Consider the following 23,104-nt stretch of genomic DNA (forward strand, 5'->3'; position numbering starts at 1 on the left):
TTTTCTTTGTCCTGAATTTCACTCTATCCATTTACCCCTCAAGTCCAAACAGTCTGTTTTTTTTAGTCCCCAAATAAAGTTTCCCTTTTTGGCATAATTCTGCCACCACCAGATCTTTAACCTTTGGGTAGTCTTTTCAGGATTATATATGGAATATTGCAATACAAAAATTCACACTATTGAATTACTGTTTATTGTTAAATGTATAAGATATGTCCTTATTTTTCTACTTGTAATCATGCACAACTTTGTGATGTTCTATTTTAGACATTAGAAAAAAAATTAAATGGTTCATAAATACATTTGTAAATTGTTGCATTAACTATTGGTTTTATTATGTTTCCTGTATAAAATGCAGACTGAAATTTTATTAAAGATTAAACACATATTGTAGTTTAACGTAGAAAAATGAGTAAAGTTGCAGCTTAAACCTACTGAAAAACCCTACAAACTAAATTTACCAGTTCAGATTTAATGCAAGAATGCACACAAATCCCCCCCAAAAATGTCATGTATGTTCTCAGAGACACACATGTTGCCTTGAGACACATAGTTGTCCCTGATTTGCCAGTGTTAAAACAAATCCAACAGTATGCCTCCCTCTCTCTCCCACGCACACATACTCACTTTTTTCACTCTTTCTTGTTTCAATACATTTGCATATCTAGAAAGTGTTTCCTGGTAAGTAGAGCAAAAGCGGCTCTCAGGAGAGACAAAGACACAGATAGAAATTTGTATTAAAAAGAAGAAACATCTAAGCAGAAAAAGAACAAAACCACAGTACACCATTACTTTAATGATCCATCATGTTCAAAGGAAACTTATTCACAATCCTTCAGCAATAAACAAGGGAATAAAACTCTGCTGTAAAGTGCATTTATTTTATTTATTTTTTTTACTTGAATGAAGCAGATGTTTGCTCTTCACTCTCTTTTTTTTCTGCAGTTTTTTTTTTTACCATATTCCCTCCATTAGGTCATTCAGTCTCTCGGCTTTCTACTGTAAATGATACGTTAAGCCGATGGTGTTTAGTCTTACATTTCACGGTGCTGGACAAAAGGTCAGATACTTTGTGTCTCTGCCTTACTGCAGTTCTGGTTGCCTCTTTGGATAAATGTCCTCTTTTCTCCCAACAGGCCAATATATCGATGGTCCGGGGTTGAAGGGTTACAAGTCCCAGGAGGTGTCAACCTCATTACCCCAGAGTGGATCAACCCAGCCCAGGGGGCTCTCTGAGTATTTAGGTAACCTCTGACCTCTTGCTGCTGGGGAAGCTCACTCTTTCTGTCGCTCAAGCTGTGCAGTCTCCAGTTTCTATCTCCGCTCTGTGGCCGTGGGCTTTGGGGTTCAAGTTCATGATCAGTGACATGTCGAGGCAATCCACCGCATACACACAGGAACCAAAAAGTACATGCATAAAGTAAAAATCCAATTAGTATAGGGTCATTTTGATAAAAGTGAATCAGGAAGCGGGTGAGACATTTTAGCATTTACTTTTAGGTTGTAGTAGCTTTATTGGAATGAATTTCAAGTTTTGTCTCGTCAAAATAAAGGGCTAGTCACAATTTATATAAAAAGTTTCCGTTCAAATGTTATAATCAGTTAATATCTAACCTATTGTAAAAAAGTTTCTCCTGGTATATTTGTTTAATATAAATCCAAATTATTGGGTGCCGAGCTTGAATGGTCAGAGTGAGACCACAGTCGCTCCCATCTGAAATAATCTCCAAGCTCAAAACCATTTTTACAATTTATGGAAAAAGCTGTTTTATTAAACTTTTGTGTTGATGTTGAACAGCTGTTTACACAGAAACTGATAATTATTTATAAAGATACTCAGTGACTCTGCACCATCAATAAGCTTCCTGTTTGAAGTCCTTGCTGAAAACTTAACGTCTTGCCTTTTACATCTGTCTGATGTAAAAGAAATGCAGATAAATCAAAAAAATGATATAATGATTTAAGTGAACTCTTTTATAGCATCTTTGCATTGCCTTCATTTCCTACCAGTTGATATATAAACCCTACATATTCTATTCTCTCCCTCCAGTAATCTTTTCCCATGTCAATGATAATCTTAGTAAAACAAAACCCAATAGAACAATGGAATAGCTTAAAAATCTGAAGCTTATACTTATGTAACACCTAAGTACTTACATTTTTTTCTGATTAGAGCAGCAGAAGTCCACTTTTGGTTTTGCCTCTTGACTGACTAGTTGTTATCGTCACACTCAAAGACTAAATAATCTGGATTTTTAACAAAGAAAGTCATAATTTGTCGCTCATTGGAAATAAATGTGTATTACTTAAAAATTTGTAAGACTTAATTCCAAATTTTGCAAGAAAGATCTATTTTATTGTACGTTTGAATTTTATAGGTACATCTAGGAAAAATAGTAAATTGTAGAAAAAGTTGGACTACTGGGTTTTCTGAAGTACACAGTCAACTTAGCCTTCAACCAGGATGTTTTAGAGAACTTCATGAGTCCTTCTACTTTTTTCAAATAAGACCTGACACCTGTCCACTCAAAGGTACCAAAAGCTGGTTCAGTAACCACGGCGGTACTGTCTCTGATTGGCCATTAAACAGACCTGAAACTAAATAGAGATCTTAGGGAGGCAATGGGTTGCACTACTCTTTGCAAATATGGGTCAGTCTGAATTTTCTCAACCATCTCATTTAAAGGACTTTCAACTGGTTTCAATATATAATGGAACTTTTTTTTCTTTCTGTGGTGTTAGAAAGAACCGTTGCCTTGTTGGAAGTTTACGCCTTATCTGGTAGAATGATTTTTGTTTTTTGTTTTTCTGGGAGGGGCAGTTTAGAAACTTCCTATTTTTTCTCTTTAAGTCACACTTATTTGATTTGTTCCCATGACTTTTCATCAGATAAAAACCCTAGTCAATGAGTGCATTTCTTTCTCATGGATTATCTCTTGAAACTGGAGCATAATTCCTTCACATCTGTGGAAGCACTACACAGTGACCCACCAAAAGCCCCCATGACACAGTGTGTGTAAAAGCAACAGGGCTGGATTTGCTTTGACAGAGGTACGGGGCAACAATCCCAGTCCTGCATCTTTCCTCTCGTCTCCACGCCTTTGTCTGTTTAATGCCTGATTGTTTAAGTGATAAGTGACTGTGATGGATGAGCTGGGCTTTGTGTAATTATTGTCCTGCTTATCATTGTCACTGCCGATAACATACATCACCGTGTCCCAGCCTATTTTACATGTGATAAATAATCATAGGTTGGGGGGGGGGGAGATGAATTCAAATCATTTTTGAGGCGACCCCTGTAATGTAACTCATGGCCATGTTAACAGAGGGTCATGCAAGTGAGAACAGGAGAGTTGTGTTTTTGAAAAGCTATATGTATGTTTCAGTGTAGAACCAAATACTCAACATTCCTGCATGTCCAAGCTTATCCACACAGCAGCTTCGTCTACGGGGAAGTCATTCAATCATTTTATATAGTTTGTCAGAGGTTATTAGCTCTTTCTGAATCTCTTTCATGCATCTCGGATTCTTGATAGCCTTCACATGATGTCATCTGGGAGGATGCTTTATGGATTACGGCAATTAGCGCTCAAATCAAAGCTATTATTACCGTTAATTTGCCTTTTACAGTTGACTGTGTGCATTGTTATGTCCTTTGAAGGAAGATTTACCCAGCATAAACGCATCAGAGTATTAAAATGATCACCAATGACTTCAAGAAGCCTGTACTCTGTACAATAGGCCTATTATATAATGACGTTTCTGTTTTTTCTGACTGACTTATAAGCACAATACAGTGATCTCTCACTATAATGCGGTTCACCTTTCGCAGTCTCGCTGTTTCTCCCACTTTTTTTTTCACAGTGCATTTTGTTCTGCGTCCTGATTGGCTAAACAGTCTCCGAGCTCCTTCTCTACCTGTGTGCCAATAACGTTACGGTATTTAAACATAATTAATACAGATTTGCCATTCAGGAGATGAAAGCTGAAAACTTTGAATGCTTGCTGGAAAAAACTGTGGCTCTGCCGTAGATACAGCTGTGAATCTTGCGGGGCAGGTTGGAGAAGATGGCTTTAATGACATGACTCCGGATCACATTAAGGCCCAATTGATGAACACGCACATCCACTGACCTGAAAGCAGGTTTTGTTCTTTGGATTCAATGTAGAGTATTTAATTATGCTATACAATAATTATAAAAACTAAAGGTAACTACTTCGCAGATTTCACTTATCGAGGGTTATTTTCGGAACGCAACCCCTGCGAAAAACGATGGATCACTGTAGACAGATTTTCTGCGGGACTACCTCAGCTTTTGTCTTACTGAGCCTCACGCAATACAGACCAAGACTTCAGACCTCCGAGCTCTGTGGCTGACTGAGCATCGATGTGTTAATTGGCTGTGCAACATTACATTAAACCATGATATGCTTCCTTGTAAGATGAGGAGAGACGCATTTTAGAGATATTAATGTTACGAAATGTTCAAACATGGATTAAGCTCATTTTTTAACCCTAAAGCAAAGTCTTCCAGAACATCTTGTTCACTATGTACATGTCCCACAGCATGTGTAACCTATTTTTAAACACATTAGAACTTGTTTTGACAGGACAGACGGCTTTACGGGCATCTCACCGCTTACTTCTAAGGGACCTGTCTGGCTCTGCCGTTTGAAAAAGCCATGTGATCTCATCAATTACAATGAGCTGTGGAAGAGACCAGTGCTCCTTTACAAATTAATAGATGCTTTAAGAGCTTAGGGGCTTGACAATCAATTGAAAAGTTAAAAGACCAAAGAAAAATCCTCACAGGGTCATTTAACAGCTACACCAGTGCAAGGCTCTCATGTCTTTCATCTAGTGCAGGTGCAATGTTAAACATATGATGGTGAAATAAGTCATCTAGTTTACTTCTTGATTTCCACAATAAACTCTTACAAATTGCTTCATAATTGTATGAAATACTAGAAAACAGTTGAGGTCAGTCATGTACATAAGCTCATCATTGACGTAAATATAATAATTTATGGGATTTGTATGGAAAGCCCATAAATTGTACATGTTCTCTAATTCACCCAGTGTAAAAAATACCCTTACAGGCCTTAATATAAACATTCACAACAATTATTATTGCGCTAAATGTCTTATAAAGACTTTTGAGAAGGCAGATACTTTTTGTAGTTATCAACATGGACCTACCTTCATTCTGGATGAATATTTGTTTGCTCTGTTTGGCAGAATTGGCAGAGTTTAGTTATACTGCTTGGTTTCCTGCCAGGGAACCAGCTTTTAAGCTAAACGGTCGAGGTAATTTACAAGTTTACCATTAACTCACTTCAAAACCAGTTTTGTAGAGTTTGTTCAAAGCACTCTATCCTCTCTATGATGTTGATCCAGTATTCTTCAACTTGATTGTTAGCTTGTCTGACAAGAAGACTTTTCTCCAGAAGGGTTAGGGTTAGGGTTAGGGTTAGCCATTTGGGTTGCCATAGCTGCAAATGAACATTGAACACGCTGATCTTTTGGTGGCGGAGGGCTCAATTTTTATTTGCTGCCATATCAGGCCACAGGGATGTAAAGCTTGCATCATAGTGGAGTGTGACTCCAGTTTTCCATCAGTTTCTGAATTGTTCTTGACCTTCGTTACTAAATTATTTTTATTAGATGATAAATACTGGGTAAGACGTTGGAACTTGGACAGAGTTGGGATTGCCAATGAGACAGAGATCCAAAGACGCATCAGATTTAGTTTTGAATGATTTACATTACGCTTCTTAAATGGCCTCCCTAAAGTCTTGACATCCACCTTGTGGATAATAGATGGAATATATTTAATGGTTGGGTCCATGGCATGAAAAAGAGCCAGGTTCAGCCAGGAAGAGTGGTTTGACATACAGCCAGAATTAAGCCAGAAACTTGCACATGGCTATAAAAAGTGTGGACTTGCCAATCTTTCTCAAGCAGTAGTTTCAGATGAGATAGGCTTCTTGAAATCCAAACCACATAAAAAAAAAAAACAAATCAAATGAATTACAAAAACAAACTGGTAGATACATCTGAGACTCTTTTAAAATCACTGTATTGGCTCAGAGGACAACAATGAACCACAGTCTCCTTCAGATCTTTTCCAATGATTAGGTGTCAGGTAGAAATGGCCAAATTCCTGTTCACCCTCTACCCAGGACACAGGGAGCAATCTCGAGTTCCTGAAGGCCCATCAATCAGAGCTGCTCTGTGGAAGTGGAACTGTTGGACGGGTCAGACAGGTCAGAGAGCATGGAGAGTTCACTGCCGGCTGCCTGAAGCAATCTCTCGGTCATGCTGAATAGCAAGTGCTTGTCACAGAGATGTAGAGTCACTTACTCAGTTATTTTAGTAGTTAAAAATTGAAACATTTCCGGATAATCTCAGAGGTAAAAATCAAAATTATTCAGCCGCAGATGTCACAATGGATGTCTTGAGATGACAGTAGCCTGGATACATGAGCCACTAAGTACCCCATAAAGCACCTTCACACCTTTCCTTCTCTGTCTCACTTTCTACCCGCGGTCCATCTGTTTCTTTCTATTGCCCCATCTTACTCTCTCCCACTTCTTTCTCTCTCTCAGACAGATGATACGCTGTCCTGCTTCCAACATTCTTGCAGCAGCATATTTCTCTCCCTGGAGCAAGTAACTCTGTCCCCTGTCCGTGTCCAAACTCCTGCACCCCCCACGTACCAAAACAACACAGCTCAGAACAAGCATGGCCTGCAGCTTTCGATGGCCCTCCCTTGAACAAAAACGCACTCTGCCTCTCAAAAGTCCCCTTTATCCACAATGAACAAAAAGACGGATTCACCTCGGTACTGTTCCCATCATTAGACCCTGGACGAGGACCCTCCTCTCCATTGCTTCTAGACCCCCATGGGGCTCTTTCGGCATGGGCTGTTGGAATTTGGAGGTATGTCTTTTTATGTTCACGTGTCCAAGGAGGCTCACTTCACAAAACAACGCGCAAAGGCATTGACCTCCAGGTTTTGACGCAGCCTCTGAAACACCTGGATCTTTGTCTGAGGGAGCTTTACAGTTAATGCTTGAGGGGCATATCTTGTTTTGGAAGCAGAACAGGCATTTGACTAAGCTAAACCTTGACTGGACAGACGGAAAAATAGTGCGGAAACAACTGATTTTCACCTCGGCATGTCAAAATATTTCAATATTGTAAGGAAATTATGTTCAGCATATGGGCACACAACTCAATGAGATCTTACGGCGTGTTGGGAAAATTTGCATTGCGTAAATGCAAAGTGGGTCATTTGGAAGTGTTATTGGCATGTAGACTGTGTCGTAAAAGCATATACATTTACATATTCAGCAAATGCCCCTGTTCCATGTATTGTTTCACCCTTTCATTCATTCTTCCTTCAAAGAACAGAACAAGATGCTCGGGCCATTTGACTCTATGTCCATGAAGAAATCATTATCCCCCTGTACCCCCACATGACCTGAAGCTATTAATTCAATCTCACACTCCTCCCTCTGTCTCTCGTTTCTCTCATTCTCTAGACAAATTCATTTACATGAAAGACCACTCATGCCGGCACGGGCCTGCAGGTAAACGACAATCTAACCAATGATTTCCAGCAATGTCGCCATCTCTTCAGTTGCAGCACGCAGTCCACCACTGCCGCAAGAGTATCATTAATAAATCTGCCCCCTTTCGCCGTGACTGAAGGGATCAACATGTTTTTAATTATCCTTCCCGTGATTTGAACTCGATCAGCGTAAGGTTCGGTTACACAAACATTCCACCGGCAAGCAAGATAAACACCGCCCGCGTGCTCTGCATGCAGAAAGCACCCGCGCAGGGTACAAAGTAAGATTCAAAGTCTTTTTCTTTTTTTTTTTTACTCGCTCTGTTTGTCTTGTCTGTGTGTCTCCGCACTGCCATAGTTCAGCTGGATGGTTTGTTTAGTGCAGCAGAGAGGCAGACGGTGTATCCTGACAAGTCTGGACCAGCAACGCAGACATAAAACAGGAGGAGAGGAGTCCATAAATCTTAATAGAGCGAAGATAGATAAATCAAGTAAGAATTCAGTTAAAATTTGCTCTCATTAACATAACTTGAGAGGCTTGAATGAATCTTCAGTTTCACTTCTCACATTTTTTCACGTATTTTTTCAGTGTACTATATTAAGAAGTTCTGTGACAGACCAATAAAAAGTTTTTTAATTGTGTGAAAGTAAACTGATACATGGTTGTCAAATTGTTTTGCAAATCAATACTCTGCATAATCACCTTTTATTGCTGCTTCAGCTACCAGCCTTTTTGGTCTCAGCTTTGCACATGAATTTCTTTGACGGTTTTTCTTCACAAAGCAGCCAAGGTTCATTTAGATTTGACACACAACGTCCGTGAACATCAGCTTTCAAGTCTTGGCACGGATTATTCATTGGATTTGGTCCTGAACTTTGACTGGACCATTCTAACACATTAACATTCTTTTATCTAAGCCACAGTTGTCCAGCTGTCTTTCAACGTTTAACTGTTTCTCTGTGTCAACACACCTGGATGACGTAATTTGGTCTTTGGCAGGACTCTGTAGAATGTAAGTGCATAACTAGATGATTGAATCATTTTGACGGGTCCAAAAGTTGCAGGACACTGACCCTCGAGGACTCAAGTTTGAAACCCAGTCTATTGTAGCTCTTGCTATATTTTGCAGCCTCTACCTGGTTTTCTTTCTAAAATTTTCTGTATTTAGCTCCATCTATCTTCCCATTTGACCAGCTTATTTGTCCCTGCTGAAGAAAAGCATCCCCACATCATGATGTTGTCAACACCTTGTTTAGCATTGGTATTATTTCTCCACGATTAGGGTTTTGCATATAGTCCAAAAGGCTTAAATTGTCTTATCTGAGTGGAACATCTTCTTCCACATCGCCCCCAACTTGACCTTAAGGAAACTGCAAAACCTCCTCTTGGCCTTCCTTCCGCAATTGCTTTTTCTCTTGCCACTCTTCCGCCATAACCAGATTAGTGGATTCCCTGGCTAATAGTTGTCCAGTCAGCAGATTCCCCAACTCTTTTGTAATTAGGTGTCTTCTGAACACAACTGGTTGTACTGATTGTAGCTGGTATATCAATTTAGATTTATTTGTAATAAAATATGAAAATAATAATGCTTTTTACACAATTGTAAGCTACTCGGTGTTGGTCACCGCACACAATTCAGATGAAATACATGGAGTATGAATAGTTTTGAGGCCATTGTATTCAGTTTGATTATAGCTAGCATTACGTGCAGAAAGTAAAAATTGATAAATCACAAAAAATCCCGAGTTTGTGTTTTGATGATCTGCCAGCATTCTTATATCAGTCTTCCATTTTTTTTATTTTTAGTTTTTTTGCAAGTATTAACTGTAGCCTTCATGTGTCATTGTCAGAGAGCAACCAAAACTGGGCTGGGACATTTCTCAGGAACAGGCTCAGGCAGTTAGTTAGTCACCCTGTGACCACAAATGTGTGTGTGTATGCTTTCCCATCTTCTCATCAGGAAACACTGCAGCATTTTTTTTTAGTTGCTTTGGTGTCTCTAAGTCCCGTGGGGCAATGGGCAGCTTATTTAGTTCACATCAAGACAGGCATGCACTCCCAGCCACACAGACACATACTCTGGAAACACACACTCACGCAAGAAGGAACCTGTTATCAAAAGCTCGTCCCACTGGCTGGCTGCCAAAAGAAACGTGCTGAGGCGAACACTAATCCACTTTAAATTACAACAGTACTGAAAGCCTGTGACCACAGTCAAATATTGATATGGGGTCATTAGTCAATTATGGTGGTGGTTGTGGTGGAGGGGACTCGCTGGGTGATCGAGAAGAAGAAGGGTAAGGGTAGAGGTGGCCGAACTGGAGGTGTCGGAAGTGGTCTGGGGAGGCGAAGGTCATCGCAGTGGGGGGATTATGGTATTAACAGGCTGAGGGTGAGACTACACACCGGTGTTAAACGAGGCAGACTGGCTGCTGCAGCATCAACTCAGGCAGTCATGTGATCCAAATTTTTTTTTTTTTTTTTGTGCATTTTTTCCCTCATTTTTTCTCCTAGACACCTCCCCTCTGTCTGCATCTTGTGTGTGTGAATGAGAAACAACTCTTGAATGTACTTTTGGAGCAAGCCATGTGCTCACCAGCAGCGCATAAAGCATCACCACCCCCCCTAGTGGCACTGCGGGTTTCAGTCAATGTTTGCAGTCCAGATATGTATTACAACTCATTAAAGTAAAATATATCTAAGAAAATGAAATTCTGCCTGTCTGCAGAGCACTTCTACTCCAATTACAGCCAATTACATTAATGTGTTATTGAATTTTTTTTTTTTTTTTTTTGCGTGAGTGAAACATCTTTTTTTTTTTCCCCCACTCTAATCTTTACCTGGTTTTATTTGTTAAATTGACATGTGGGGCAGCCGCTTTTCCTCTTCAATTGTAATTAGTGCAAAGATGGATAGAAAATCTAAAGGAATCTAATCTTTCAATTAGGACCTCAGTGTTTCAGGCTAAGTGAAACTACATCAATGCCTTGACATAGATGATACCATTAATTTCCTCTGGGTTAGTAATTTGATAAGGCATCAAATTGGAGAGATTGCGTTGCAAAGGGCATCATCACAGCCAAGCCAATTTAGACACTGCGTGGGGCAAATGCTGCAGTGAGAAGATTAAAGAATGAATGATAAAATAGACGAGATGCGTTTCATTTTAATCATTTTTTTTCTTCTCCTGCTGGAATTAGGCCCTAAATAATTACAGTTTGTGTAAATCTGTGACGCGCACGGTAATATTTTGCCATAAACCGGCGCATGAATAGCGAGCACAGGCCGTAAAAGTTTGTATGTGTGTAATTTGCCCTTGAAAGACACTGTAATTTCAAGAGCTTTCATTGTCCAATACCTTTTCACAGCGTACTTACATATAAACACTTGAGCGTCTGCAAAGCTGAATGCCACAAATAAAGGAGCAAAAAAAAAAAAGCAACAGTAACAGACCACCAGTAAAGTAGAGACCACCTATAAATGCTTTCCATCGCTGGGTTCACAGAAGCACTTCAGCTGTAATACTTTAATTGCTCAGGGACTCAAAGTCTAATAAGGTTTCTAAATCGAGCTGCTTTATTTGTTTTCCTTTGACTCGCGGCTAGAGCAAAAATGCAGCCACTCTAATTGCAGTGCCGTCATTAAGAGCTGTGGGTATTAAAAGTTTCTTCCTCCAAAAAATGGGCATGTTGCAATGTTTTTTTTGTTCATGTTTTTTTTTTCTTCTTCAGAACAAAATTATGGGACTCTTTTTCATCAAGGCCAAGTTCACACAGGAAGTAATTGAGTTTAATAGACAGAAGTATAAAAATGAAATACAGAGGAATGGAGTTCATTTAATGTTTTTACTCATTGTTTGTGATTCTGTTTCACAACTTCTTTTACAGTGTAACAAAAAATATACCCCAACCCAATTTTTTTCTTTTTTTCTTTTTTTTTTTTGGCCATACTTTGATGTTTCAGATCATCAAACTAATTTTCATATCTCACAAAGATAACAAGAGGAACTTCAAACCAACCTGGGCCTACGCAAAAAAAGTAATTGCATCCCAAACCGAACAACTGCAAAGTTCGTCATCAATGGTTTGTTGAGAATGGCTCTCATTATGGTTCAGTGGAGTCCCAGAACATGAGCATTGGCTTTGCAACACTTTCCATACTGGTAGATGTCGCTGATTTTGTATCTCACCTTTTCTGGAAAAACTCAAGGCCAATAGACACTCTGCAAAATCAGGGACATCTGTTTCCTGAGGTGGAAAGAACAAGAACATCTGTTCTCTGGGCAGAACATGCTTCACAAAAACCTAAGTGCAGAACTACTGGGAAGTCTCAGAGATCTGTCCTGCTGCTGCACGTGTAACAGTCGAGAACAAGAACAGAAGAGCACTTTGTTGTTCTTGCAGTATTGAGAGCCTGAAGAAATTTCTGATCTTGCGGAGTAAGTGTTAGTCTTTAATATCAGTTGGCTTTTGAGATCTTTTAGCCTATGTCATGTTGTCGGGCAGGTTCTAGAGTAGACAAAGGGCTATCTAAGGGTGTCTTTACACCCTTCGATGTATGCAGTAGATTTTTTTTGTTTTTTGATTTGGGACCAAAATTGCAACATTTATTACCAGTTGTTGCAGTTCACTTTCACACTGTGCTGTGTCAAACGATACAAACTAAATGAAAAAACGGTCACATCCTCCTCGCCTGTGGAGGCGCTACACCAAAAACTACTGGTGCAGCGCCTCAGTAGTTCTTGGTGCAGCATCAGTAGTTGCACAGACAGGAAAACCTCTGAAGAAGAAACTGAGCGCATCTTCCTTCACAAAGTGTAGACAACAATGGAGTAGCATCAGATTTTAGCGGTTATAAATTTTCTCTTTTGTCTTTGGTAAAAGAGCATAATCCATTTTTCCTGTTAGTGCTAGACTCCCACATTTGTTTTCGTTCTATTTACCCAGAATGCCCTGCGCTACAGTCTGCTTTCTGCTTTAGGATGCATTGAAACGGTACCAGAGTTCACTTTAATCAGAGACCTAGGTTTGTAGGCAGACCAGAGTTTCCTTTTGTGGTCTCCATCAGAGTTTGTGCAATCACACCTACCAAAGTGAATCAGGCTTCCAATGCAAACAAATTAGAGTTTGGTTAAAGTGGACTAAACAGGGCTGGTGTGAATGCACCCTAAGACCTCAGTTCTGGAAAGCTCTTATTTGCAATTTTCACCTGCAGTAAAAAGAGCTCATATCAAAATAAATAAATATTCAATGTAGTTGAAAACTAACAAGCTATTCAGATTTCTGCTGTATTAATCCACCTCGTCATCTTCTTTGGCAGATCGGCTAATCGTGGGTCCACCGGGATCGTTTTCAAACAACAACAACCAGACCTGGAAAACACAAGAAAAAACATATTTTACTCAGCTGTACAACCTACTCAAAATCTAAAGGTTTACTCAGTTCTTGGTGGAGCTAGAGTGGACTGTTAAGGCGTGGTGAATTTTTCAGATATACTCAAACAACGTAACTCCACATAGGAACACAGATGTTATTTGACTGAGCAACGCAGGATCAAACATCAGTCTCTTGTGAAACTGTAAGCTAATAATATAACATAGAGTTGTATCTCACTGATAAAAAGATTTTCAGTTTGAATTGCTTTAGACTAAAGTAAGCTGAAACAGATGGTGTACTTCTGACTAGGTGGTAACATCCACCACTCTGAGGACTTTGATTTCATGATTTAGCAACACGCTGATTACTTTTTTACATACGTTTTTTTTATCTTTCATTTAAAAGTTTGACGTTGATCTGGAATATGTGCGTGTGACAACATTGAATAAGAAAAACAAGAGGGCAAATACCTTTTCACAGCATTGGAACTTATCCATGGTAAACCAATCTAAGGAGAGTGCTTCTATTATAAGATGTTTGTTAATCTGATGTTTGTTAATCTTCAATTCAGACTTTCTGCTGTGGCATCTTTGCTAAGTGGCTATTTGTGTTAATTAAACATCTTAAAAACGATAAACAAGCAAGGTATCAGAATCAGATATTAACAAAGAAGTTTTCAAATAAAGAATTCTGAGTCTGACAAAAAAAAAATCTATGCATTCATCGCAAATGTGCCTTTACCTTTTGCACACATCCGTAAAAAATATGCATTCTCAGATCTCTGTTTTCATTCCGATTTTAATTCCTTTTGCCTTTTAGAGCTGCTTTACTTTTAATTGAATTTGTATTACAGTAATTATCAAGTGAGAAGGAAATGAAACGTCTGTCAGCTCGACGTGTCACAGGTACACTCACACTGACATGGGAAGGGTGAGGCGGTGTCGGCGGGAGGTCTCGTTCATCCCCCCGACGAGGAACACAATGGCAATCACAACTCAATTAACACTTTCTATATATACAATTGTGCAGACAAAGAAGCACATGCATGCGTGTGCACACACAAACCGCTCGAAGAGGAGCGAACGGGCTGTTTTCCAAGCCCCCTTATATTGATCCTGTGACTGTGACAGCTACACCTGTTGGAGGACCTGTGAAATTAGACAGGAAGAGGAGCACTCGGAAGAGTCTGCCGGTTGCCACCAATTAACTTACTGTTTTGTCACGTGCCACTTCTGAGCAGCAAAGTTTAGAAAGAGACAAATGGAAGTTTAATGTAAATGGGGGTTTATAGAAAAAGAGAGAGAAGTTTTGTCTTCTTTGTGAGGTCATATGAAGATAAAACTTAACGCTTTCACAATATGACAGGTTGGATTGTTATGCTTTGTAAAATGATTTATCTACCTTTTATTTTTTTGTTACATTTTGTCACGCTACAACCACAAGGTTTTTGTGTTTTACTTGGATTTCATGTGACAAATACAAAGGAGAGGATAATTGTTGCTTCAAAATAATCATGTGGTGTACAGTGATACTCCCAAATAAAACACAATGCTGCTGCAGTATGGCACAGATAATCTGTGGAAAAAAAAAAAATCAAGGTTCTATGCCTTCTCCTTGTGCTAATCAGAAACAACCAATCAGAGCCGGGGGTGGCGGTCTTTGCGCTGTCAATCATCTTGTGTACTGGTGTACATATTTATTTTTTTATATAAATGTTGGATACTGCAGCTTTCAGGCTGCTTTCCAGACTTTATACAATCAGTCAAACTAACCTTGCATTTAGTTTCCCAACTATAGACGCAGCTCAGTGTTTAGGTTTGTTTTCCTAATTTGTTGTTTAGCCAAGATAAAATCCAGCTTCCTACAAAAAATGTTCCTCTGTGACATCACATAGGCATGACTCAATATGGCTTTGTTTGAGTATGTCCTTTTGAATTTTTCCTGTTTTTATCTTCTTTTCTTAAAAACATGCTTTTGTCTCATTCTTGCCTTTAAAGTTGTTTACTTGTTTTGTGTGTAGGTCTGCCTCTTAGCACTCAAGCCATATTTGACAACACCATGCTTCAAAATTTACAACCAAATTTATCAAAAGTTATTTCAAAAAATGTTCAATAATGCCAGCTCACTCATTCAATTTGTTTGGCTTTTGTGATGTCATCAACAAAGACACAAAACAAATCAAGGTGATCTATTTTTCAAGAGTTTATTTTGTGAATCTGGCTGTGGAAATCTGTGTTTAGTCATGCAATAAAATTTTTTAGTCATTTACATATAAAAAACAAAACAAAAAAAACCCCAAAACAAATAAGACTAAGTATCTTTAAAATAACATTTTAAAATTTTTTTACTAACTGGCTGACTTCTTAAGGAAGATGCTTCCACAAGATTTGATCTAGAAGTTTTATCATAAAGAGCACTGCAGATAACATATTAAAGTTTAATCAAAATAGAGAAATATCCTCTTTAGAAATCTAAGTGAGTTAAACTTATAACAAAAACAGAAAAGTCTGTCAGAATAAACGCAGTTATTCTGTGAAAGTCTGAGGTTTGTTTTATTTTATTCATGGGTATCAGACTAATGGGGGGCTAATTATAAATGCGTGACATACATTTGTTAGAAAAATTAGGAAAGTCAAAAATAATTTTCATATTTGATATTTCATGATTATTAATCAAGTAAAACACAAACGTATGTGGTTGCAATGTGAATAAGTTCAAGGCACAGGAATACTTTTACAGTGTGAAGGATTCAGAAGAGTGAAGAGTGATAATGGTGGATCCTCACATGTAATAATACCGGTATCATCTGAACTCCTCCTCCATGCATGAGAGATGCTTTCATGTTCTGCGTTCCTATCCATGGATTAGATGTGTAAATCTGTGTTTGGTTACTTTCTCATTTTTAAATCTCCTACATGGATTCACTCATTTGACCAGCCGATTTCTTTCTTTCTGTCTCCACACTTGATGTATTTTCACTGGGACCAGTGGAAAAAAAAAATCCACCCAAGTTTTTTTTTCTTTAATTTCCACTAAGTCGTCATTCCACTCTAATGCCATACCTTTCTTCCTTTCTCTCCCCCCCTTTTTTGTTCTTCTCTATTCCCGCTCCCTCCCTCTTTCCTTCTGTCTAAACTTGCTTCCCTTGATGAGTCCTAGCAGGGAATCAGAGGCTCGGGGAGGGGAAAAAAAAAAAGGCATGAGTCTGACAGAGATTGATGTCTGAGCGCTCCCCCTGATTCGCTGATTAAACCCATCAATCAATATGCAGAGGAGGTGTCCAATGCAAATGGATCCAATCAGGCGGAACGGAGAGGTAGTGTCTGGCGTGTTGTGGCGAGCGCTTGAAGTTAGAGGTGGAGGACGGGGCACCTCGGCTCGCTTTGTCTCGCCGAGGACGGACTGCGTGCGGTTTTAACAACCGGGGTCGGACGCCAAGACATTCAGAAACGTTTACACTGTGAGAGTCACGATCTAAACACGAGCAAAACGACCTCGTTTGCCTGTCAAGGTGCTAATTCCCCCTACTCACACACGCGCACACACACACACACACACACACACACACAGATCATCAAGGGCCAAGCAGCCAGTGTCCTTGCTCCGTCTTCATCCTCTCTCACACACACACACACACACCATCATCTTTTCCATCTTCATCCAATCTTACTGTAATGGTGCAGCGGGGACTGAGAGTGGATCTCCCCTCTGGGCCAGGCTGCTCCCACAAGTATCTGCTCTTGCTCTCACTTCAACCCTCATTTGAATACAAGCGGCATCCTTGGTCATTACCGTGAAAGTGTGTGTCCTGCCTGCCGCTTGTCATTGAGATCGGTGTGTGTGTGTGTGTGTGTGTGTGTCTGTCAAATTGACGCAGTCAGGATGGATGCTACTGTACCCAGGGGTCACGTTGGTCTCTGAGAGCTGCTTGGTTTCCCCTTGTCTGAAAAAAATAAAATGAAATAAAAAAAATAATAATAAAATGGGGGGAGAAAAAAAAAAAGTAACAGGAACGCGGCAGCTGTCGCAATCACCCCAACCGGCTTTTATTTCTGTCCAGTTCAAGTTCATTATTCATGATTGTTCCATCAGTGTTCTATCTCTATCACTGGGCCGCCTCACCCTCCTCATTCAATCCCCACAGAAAGAGAAGGCTGATAATTTGTTTCAGTAAATGACACAGATGCCTCTCACTCTGCTTATAGACTTATTCCTCCTCCCCCCCTCTTTTTTTCGGGGGGGCAATAGGTGGGGGTTTTGAGGAGGGTTGGCGGTGTATGTGAGGGAATGATACCATGACACGTTCTTCCCTCCCCTCTCCTCCTTCATCTCCTCCTTCCCTCTCTCCCACCACTCTATCCATCCACCCCCCTCACTCGGCTTCGGCAGGAAACAACGAGAGCCCCCCAAAATGGCTGCCTCGGTGCCAGGGGGACCACAGGCTGCTCTCCCATCTCCCATAATCACCGGGGCGATGCTCGGATGCCTCCCCCATTTGCATAATGCCATCCTGACACTTTCACTTCCGCCATCCATCACCGGCGGCGTGAGTCCCGCGGCCTGCTCCGTCGCTCCGTCTCCCCCTGATTGCGTCCTGTGTTTATCTGCCCAAGCACAAAAGATTGATTCCCCGCTGTCTCTCGGCCTTATGTTCAGCAGATAGGGATTTTCGCCGAATGATGAAGCACCCAGTCAGCTAATGATAAACAGAAAACACATATTCAAAAGGACGGTCTCCCTCCCACCCCTCTCTCTCATCCCCCTTTCTCCACCCTCCACCACTTCTCCACCGGCTTTAGTGCGGTTGCCTTGCCTTCTCCTCTGCCATGTGCGGGGAAGGGAGGGATGTCAGGTTAAGGAAGTGAACACACTCTGCAGGGAGTTCAATTTGAAACGCAATTGTTTTCCTGTCAGTCCTTTTACATTTTTTCTGTTGATTTGCTCCAGGGGTAAGGGAAAATGAAGGACCGGGAGGAAAGGGAGATAGCAATTAAAATAAAACTGTCGTCTTGATGGCTGCTCTTGTTCTCCTGCACACCACGGTGCAGGCGGATCTGACAGACCGTGCTTTAAGAACATATCCTGGCTGAGAGATAAAAGCATACATGAGTGCAGCCCAGTAGCTTTCGGGAGGCTGCGAGTGGCTCCCCATATTGGAGCTGAAATGAGAACAAACCAAAAACGCAATAAGTGCATTACTCGTCTAATAACTGAGCGTCTAACATGATGTTAAGTTTAACCTCTGAGTGACAGTGGAGCAACAGACAAATGCATGTTGGAACAGAGGCGTTTTACGCTGTTACATCTATAGGAACAGCAAATATAATGGTTCAACACTGTGCTTCGCTTTAATAAGTGAGAGCTGAGCGACATTACTTTACAGGGATAGCTGGGATTTTTTTCTTTGCAGTAAGGTTCTGGGGTGGTATTAGTAGTAGTAGTAGTAACAGTTAGCTTTTAAACCGTTAGCTTTTTTGACTTTACCTGGAGAATATGCTGAGTTGACCACATTCTTTATTCTTAACATAATTTGCATAGTAACACAGACAATGTTCAACTTAGAAAACAGTGGCAAAATTGACATCTTACCATCTTTACCTTGTTAAATAGCCAGTTAGCATCCACTAGCATAATGTTGTATGAACATCTAAAGTGTGATGTGTTTTAAATGACTAAAAAAAAAAAGCAAAAACATTACCACCCATCTGGCTACCTGTTAGCATTCAATTGCTCTTAGGATCTTTTCACTTTTTCATTCAGTGTCCTTGTTGTGACACATTTCTATCCCAGGTGTGAGAACTGGTACACAGAATCTGACTCCAAATTTTCCTATTTGCTTCACAAGAGTCTGGCTTTAGCTTTGTTGCTAGTTTTTTAAGCTAAACCATATCTGGGAGTTTGGGATTTTGTAACAAGCTCATTGAATATCACTGCTTTTTTTTTCCTGAATTGTTCTTTGTACATTTTTCTGTCAGATTCACAATCAGCTGATTGACACAGCCTGCAGCCTGTGTGTGCTTAGTTACTTACCTACCTGTGAAGGTAGAGATTAACATCTGTTTACTAGCAGATTTGGGCCGGTGTGGTGAGTCACTTGACTTGATATTCGGCAATTGTGCTGAAGTACGCTAAGACGGAACCTTTTACTTTAGCACAGCAAAGGACTGTTGTGTCAGAAGGTTATAACCACACTAAGTGGTGTACGTCGCCAACAAGGCAACAAATTATGTAATAGAAAAAAAATAGATGCATATATTCTGATGCGTGTCTTATCCTACAAATTTTGAGCCTTACATCACACTTTTTCACAAAACTTACAACGTATTTTTACTTTAGACAAAAAAACAAAGCCAAACCATCCCTTTAAATACATTTAGCTTGCTAAGTATGCCTCACATTGCAGGCACTGCATCTGTACTGCAGAAACCCTCTGCAAAGCATTCCAGCCAGAGCGCCAAGTCTCCAAAGTTTCACTCCATGATAACAAAATACTATTAGCTGCTGTCACGTACAGGAGAAGAGAGATTATTTTATTTATTGAAATGAGATTGAAATGATAAATCTCTCTCCCCATGATAAAACACTGGGACTCATAAGCCTAGTGTGGGGGATAGGGATTAGAAAAAGATGGAGGCGAGACAGAGAGAGGGAAAGAGAGAAAAGGGAGGAGTGAGAGGGGAAGAAATTCATAATGCATAATAAAACAAAAGGTGTCGTGGGAAACATCACTGATATTAAAATCAGAGGCAGACAGATCTATATGAAAAATGCAGATTTGAAAATGTAAATAACCATGGCCCTAGGGGGGAGGGGGAGTGATTCAAAGATAGGCTGACAACATGAAGAGAAAGGCATTTATATGGGGGCTTTGATGTTTCTCACATCCAAATTTATGCTTGTGACGACCAAAATAATGCCACTGAAGGGGATTTTTACACAGTGCACTGCTGGCCCTGTTTCATACCATGATGATATAAAACACATTATGCTTCACATTATCTCAGTGTGAGAATGCCTGGTAATGAGATGATTCACATTCAAGAGGGATACTTAAGAATGCATTTCAAAATTTTCAAACAACAACAACATGTGATCTTCGCATTAGAGTCCCGTTCCAAAACAAAAAGACGCTTGAACCGCGAAATGCGCGCTCCTGCAGGGGCTGATCCTCGACCTCTGCCGTGGAGGACGCTCTCTTGTCACTTTAATCCAAACTCAAGTCGAAGGTCAAAACCAGAAACATGGACGTGGTACGTTTTGATGAAATCTCCCCTTACAGGAGCAGCATCATTTGTTTTCCAGGCATGACATTTTACAGCACAATCAAATAACTATGTTAACTTCAGTTGTTGAAAAAGTGCTATATGGATTAAATATGACTGAAAAGAAATTTTGCTTTAATTTATTTTCTTGAAATTGGGCCTCTATTGCTTTAAAATCTTTTTCCAAAACTCCGCCTTCAAGAAGTCATCACAACATGGCTCCTCTGTTAACCCTTTAACAACGATTCTACCAGCGTTTCACTGTGAGATGTAGCTCCTGTAATGAACTCAGCTGACAGCGCAGTCCCACCAGGTGGTTTGCTAATTGGTGTGGGGTCTGAAGGAGCGGAGTGGAGAAGTCGCGGAAGCTTGGAAACTGCCGCTCAGAGGAAGAGCTGCGTCTTGAAGGCGGGGCTAGGTGCACCCAGGCGTTTTGCGCAGCTGAATGGTTGCCATGGAGAGATTTAAGGATTTCTCAAAAATGCATGAAAGAATCGAGGCAAAACCGTGGGTATCTTTTTGACAAGGAATAACATAATTAGACGTAAAGCTAAAAAAAAAGACGACTTTACATAATATAGCCCCTTTAATAAATCTTCCCCACTCAAAGTTGCGATTCGGATCAGGTTCTGGTTGCTTGTTTATTTTTGATCTTCACTGCCAGCTCAGATCTAGTCGCTTCCCAAATCTAGATCCTCTCTGGAGCCCCCTGTCTTAAATGCTACCAGACGGTTTGTGGGAGTGTGTGAGAAAGCTATACTGGGACACAATGTGTGTAGTCTGTGTAAGGAACCACCCCCTCTCAGATAGTGAGGAAAAGAGTGGGAGTTTCTGGCTAGTAAATCCATTGCCCAAGTCGGCTCCGCCGTAGTTCCTTGCAACGCTCTCCTCCTGAACATCGCCATTAGGGAGCTCTCTCTCTGTCTTTCTCTCTCTCTTTCTCGCTGCCTTTATTTTGAATATATTATCATTCTGGCAACACTTCCAGCTCATCATCGTTTGTCTCCTTTTTCATCTGTTTTGAATTCATGAAAACTTCATGAAGAGACCACGCCGCGTCACTTTTAATGGGAAAATGCCCTGGCTATTTTTCAGGTGTGGTGGTTTAATTCCAGATGCATTCTATTTTTATTGTCATAAAAATGAATGTGCATTCAGTCCTAGTGAAGAAAAAAAGCAATATGATTAGTAGTGCATTAACAAAGGCTATCAATTTAATTTTCATGTTCGGCCATCGCTAGTGTCAATTATGCGCGCCTCGAACGAATTAATTAACTAGATTTGGATTGCACAAAGAAGTCCATCAAGGTAAATTAATATTGGCTTTGTTAATGTTAACACAACATTTACATAGCTTTGTGCGTCAATTAGGAGTTTCCACATTGTTGAAATTGCCCATTGAGTGCTATGTGCACATGCATATGTGCAGGTTTCCTGTAAAAACAAAAGCTTGGTCTGCTTCCTGCCATCAAAGTCTTCCTTGGTGGGTAAAAAAAGCCCCATTTTTATCAGGTGATACTTTAACTGAACCTAAAAAAGTTAGGTAAGTGAGGAGACATAAAGAGCAAACACTTTGATTGGGTTTGATTAAAAATGCTTGTTTGGGTTGGAATACATTTTAGATGTTTTGGACGTGCCATAGACTCTCCTTTTTCTATTCATAGACGCAAAACTATCCATTAGCTGTCTAGCTACTAAACTCCTATGAAGTGGTTCAGACTTTGCATTGGAAAGCACAAAACTGAACTTAGAATCTGATTCAAAACATTGAATTTCAAGGTTAAAAGAGTGAAATAGCTTTTTTAACTGGCTACAAGTCATACGCTAACTTCAGCTCAGAAAGCAGAAGTTAGGTGGCAAAACTTTAATTTATGTAACATAAAATGTAAGCAAATCTTGAGATTCATTCTTAGACACCCTGTAAAATTATAAAAAAAACTCAGAAAAAGTAAAATATAATTATTTTAATCTTTTTTTAATCCATTATCATTTTACAGTAAGTTTAATTGGCAAGGGAGGATTCTTAAGTTTATGCACCTAATATAAAACTATGAATACAAATAACACTGAATACTGTGCACTTCCGGCATTGGGGACCACAGCCACCTATAAAGAGATGAAACCTTGAAACCCCCTTTACAAAATGTTTACAGCTGCCTATTTTAACACTTTGTGACCAAAGTTTCGAATCTCCACCTGGACATTTTTGCTTATTTTAATTGAGCACAGTTCTTTAAATGTCCTGTGAGTAAATATACTTGCTCATTTATCCATAACAACTGGAACCTTCAATATCTAGCCAGTAATTTCCACAAGTTACCGTCTATTAAAAGAGTGATTAATTTTATTCCCTGCTATAGCAGGAGTGAAATTACCACAATAACCTGATAATGGCTGGAAAGCTCTTGGCGGAATTACGGTACTGCAAATTTAGCTCGATCGTCGCTGCTCCTTTTGGTATGGAAAGGTTAATAGTTCAAAGACCAACTATGAATTACTATGCACATTGGAAATCATCTCAGCACTGAAGAAGTTAACATCCACATTCTTCCATATTTGCGCTTCGGACATCAAATTAGCATCAAGAAAAATGAACAGCGCCCAGTTTCGTATGTTTTTCATATGCACTACTAAAAATAAATGACAGATAGGCAGATTTGTGCCTATTTGTGGCACAGAGAAATTTTAAAAGTGAATCCACAAATATTGACCTTACTATGTAAAAGATTTTTACCCGTTATCCTGTTATATTTAACTATTTTGGGGAAGGGGTCAAACCTCTTCATCCCTATAATTCCCAGTGTAATTTTGGGGGATTCAATGTGACAGAACAAAACAAAGTAGTGCATAATTATAAAGTGACACAAAAATAGTTTTCAATACATATAC

At 39.8% G+C, this 23,104-nt stretch overlaps 1 long non-coding RNA gene across 1 annotated transcript in view; it reads left to right on the forward strand.

Annotated features, from left to right (window-relative positions):
- Nucleotides 1–684: 684 nt before the first annotated feature.
- Nucleotides 685–23,104, forward strand: part of LOC106916237 (uncharacterized) — a 54,546-nt gene continuing 32,126 nt past the window's right edge. The window contains exon 1 of the long non-coding RNA XR_001417942.2: nt 685–1,244. This is a non-coding gene — a long non-coding RNA (uncharacterized LOC106916237). The remainder of the gene's footprint in view (nt 1,245–23,104) is intronic.

This window comes from Poecilia mexicana, unplaced genomic scaffold, assembly GCF_051168715.1.
Source record: "Poecilia mexicana isolate PSO_F unplaced genomic scaffold, ASM5116871v1 scaffold_21, whole genome shotgun sequence".
Taxonomy (NCBI): domain Eukaryota; kingdom Metazoa; phylum Chordata; class Actinopteri; order Cyprinodontiformes; family Poeciliidae; genus Poecilia; species Poecilia mexicana.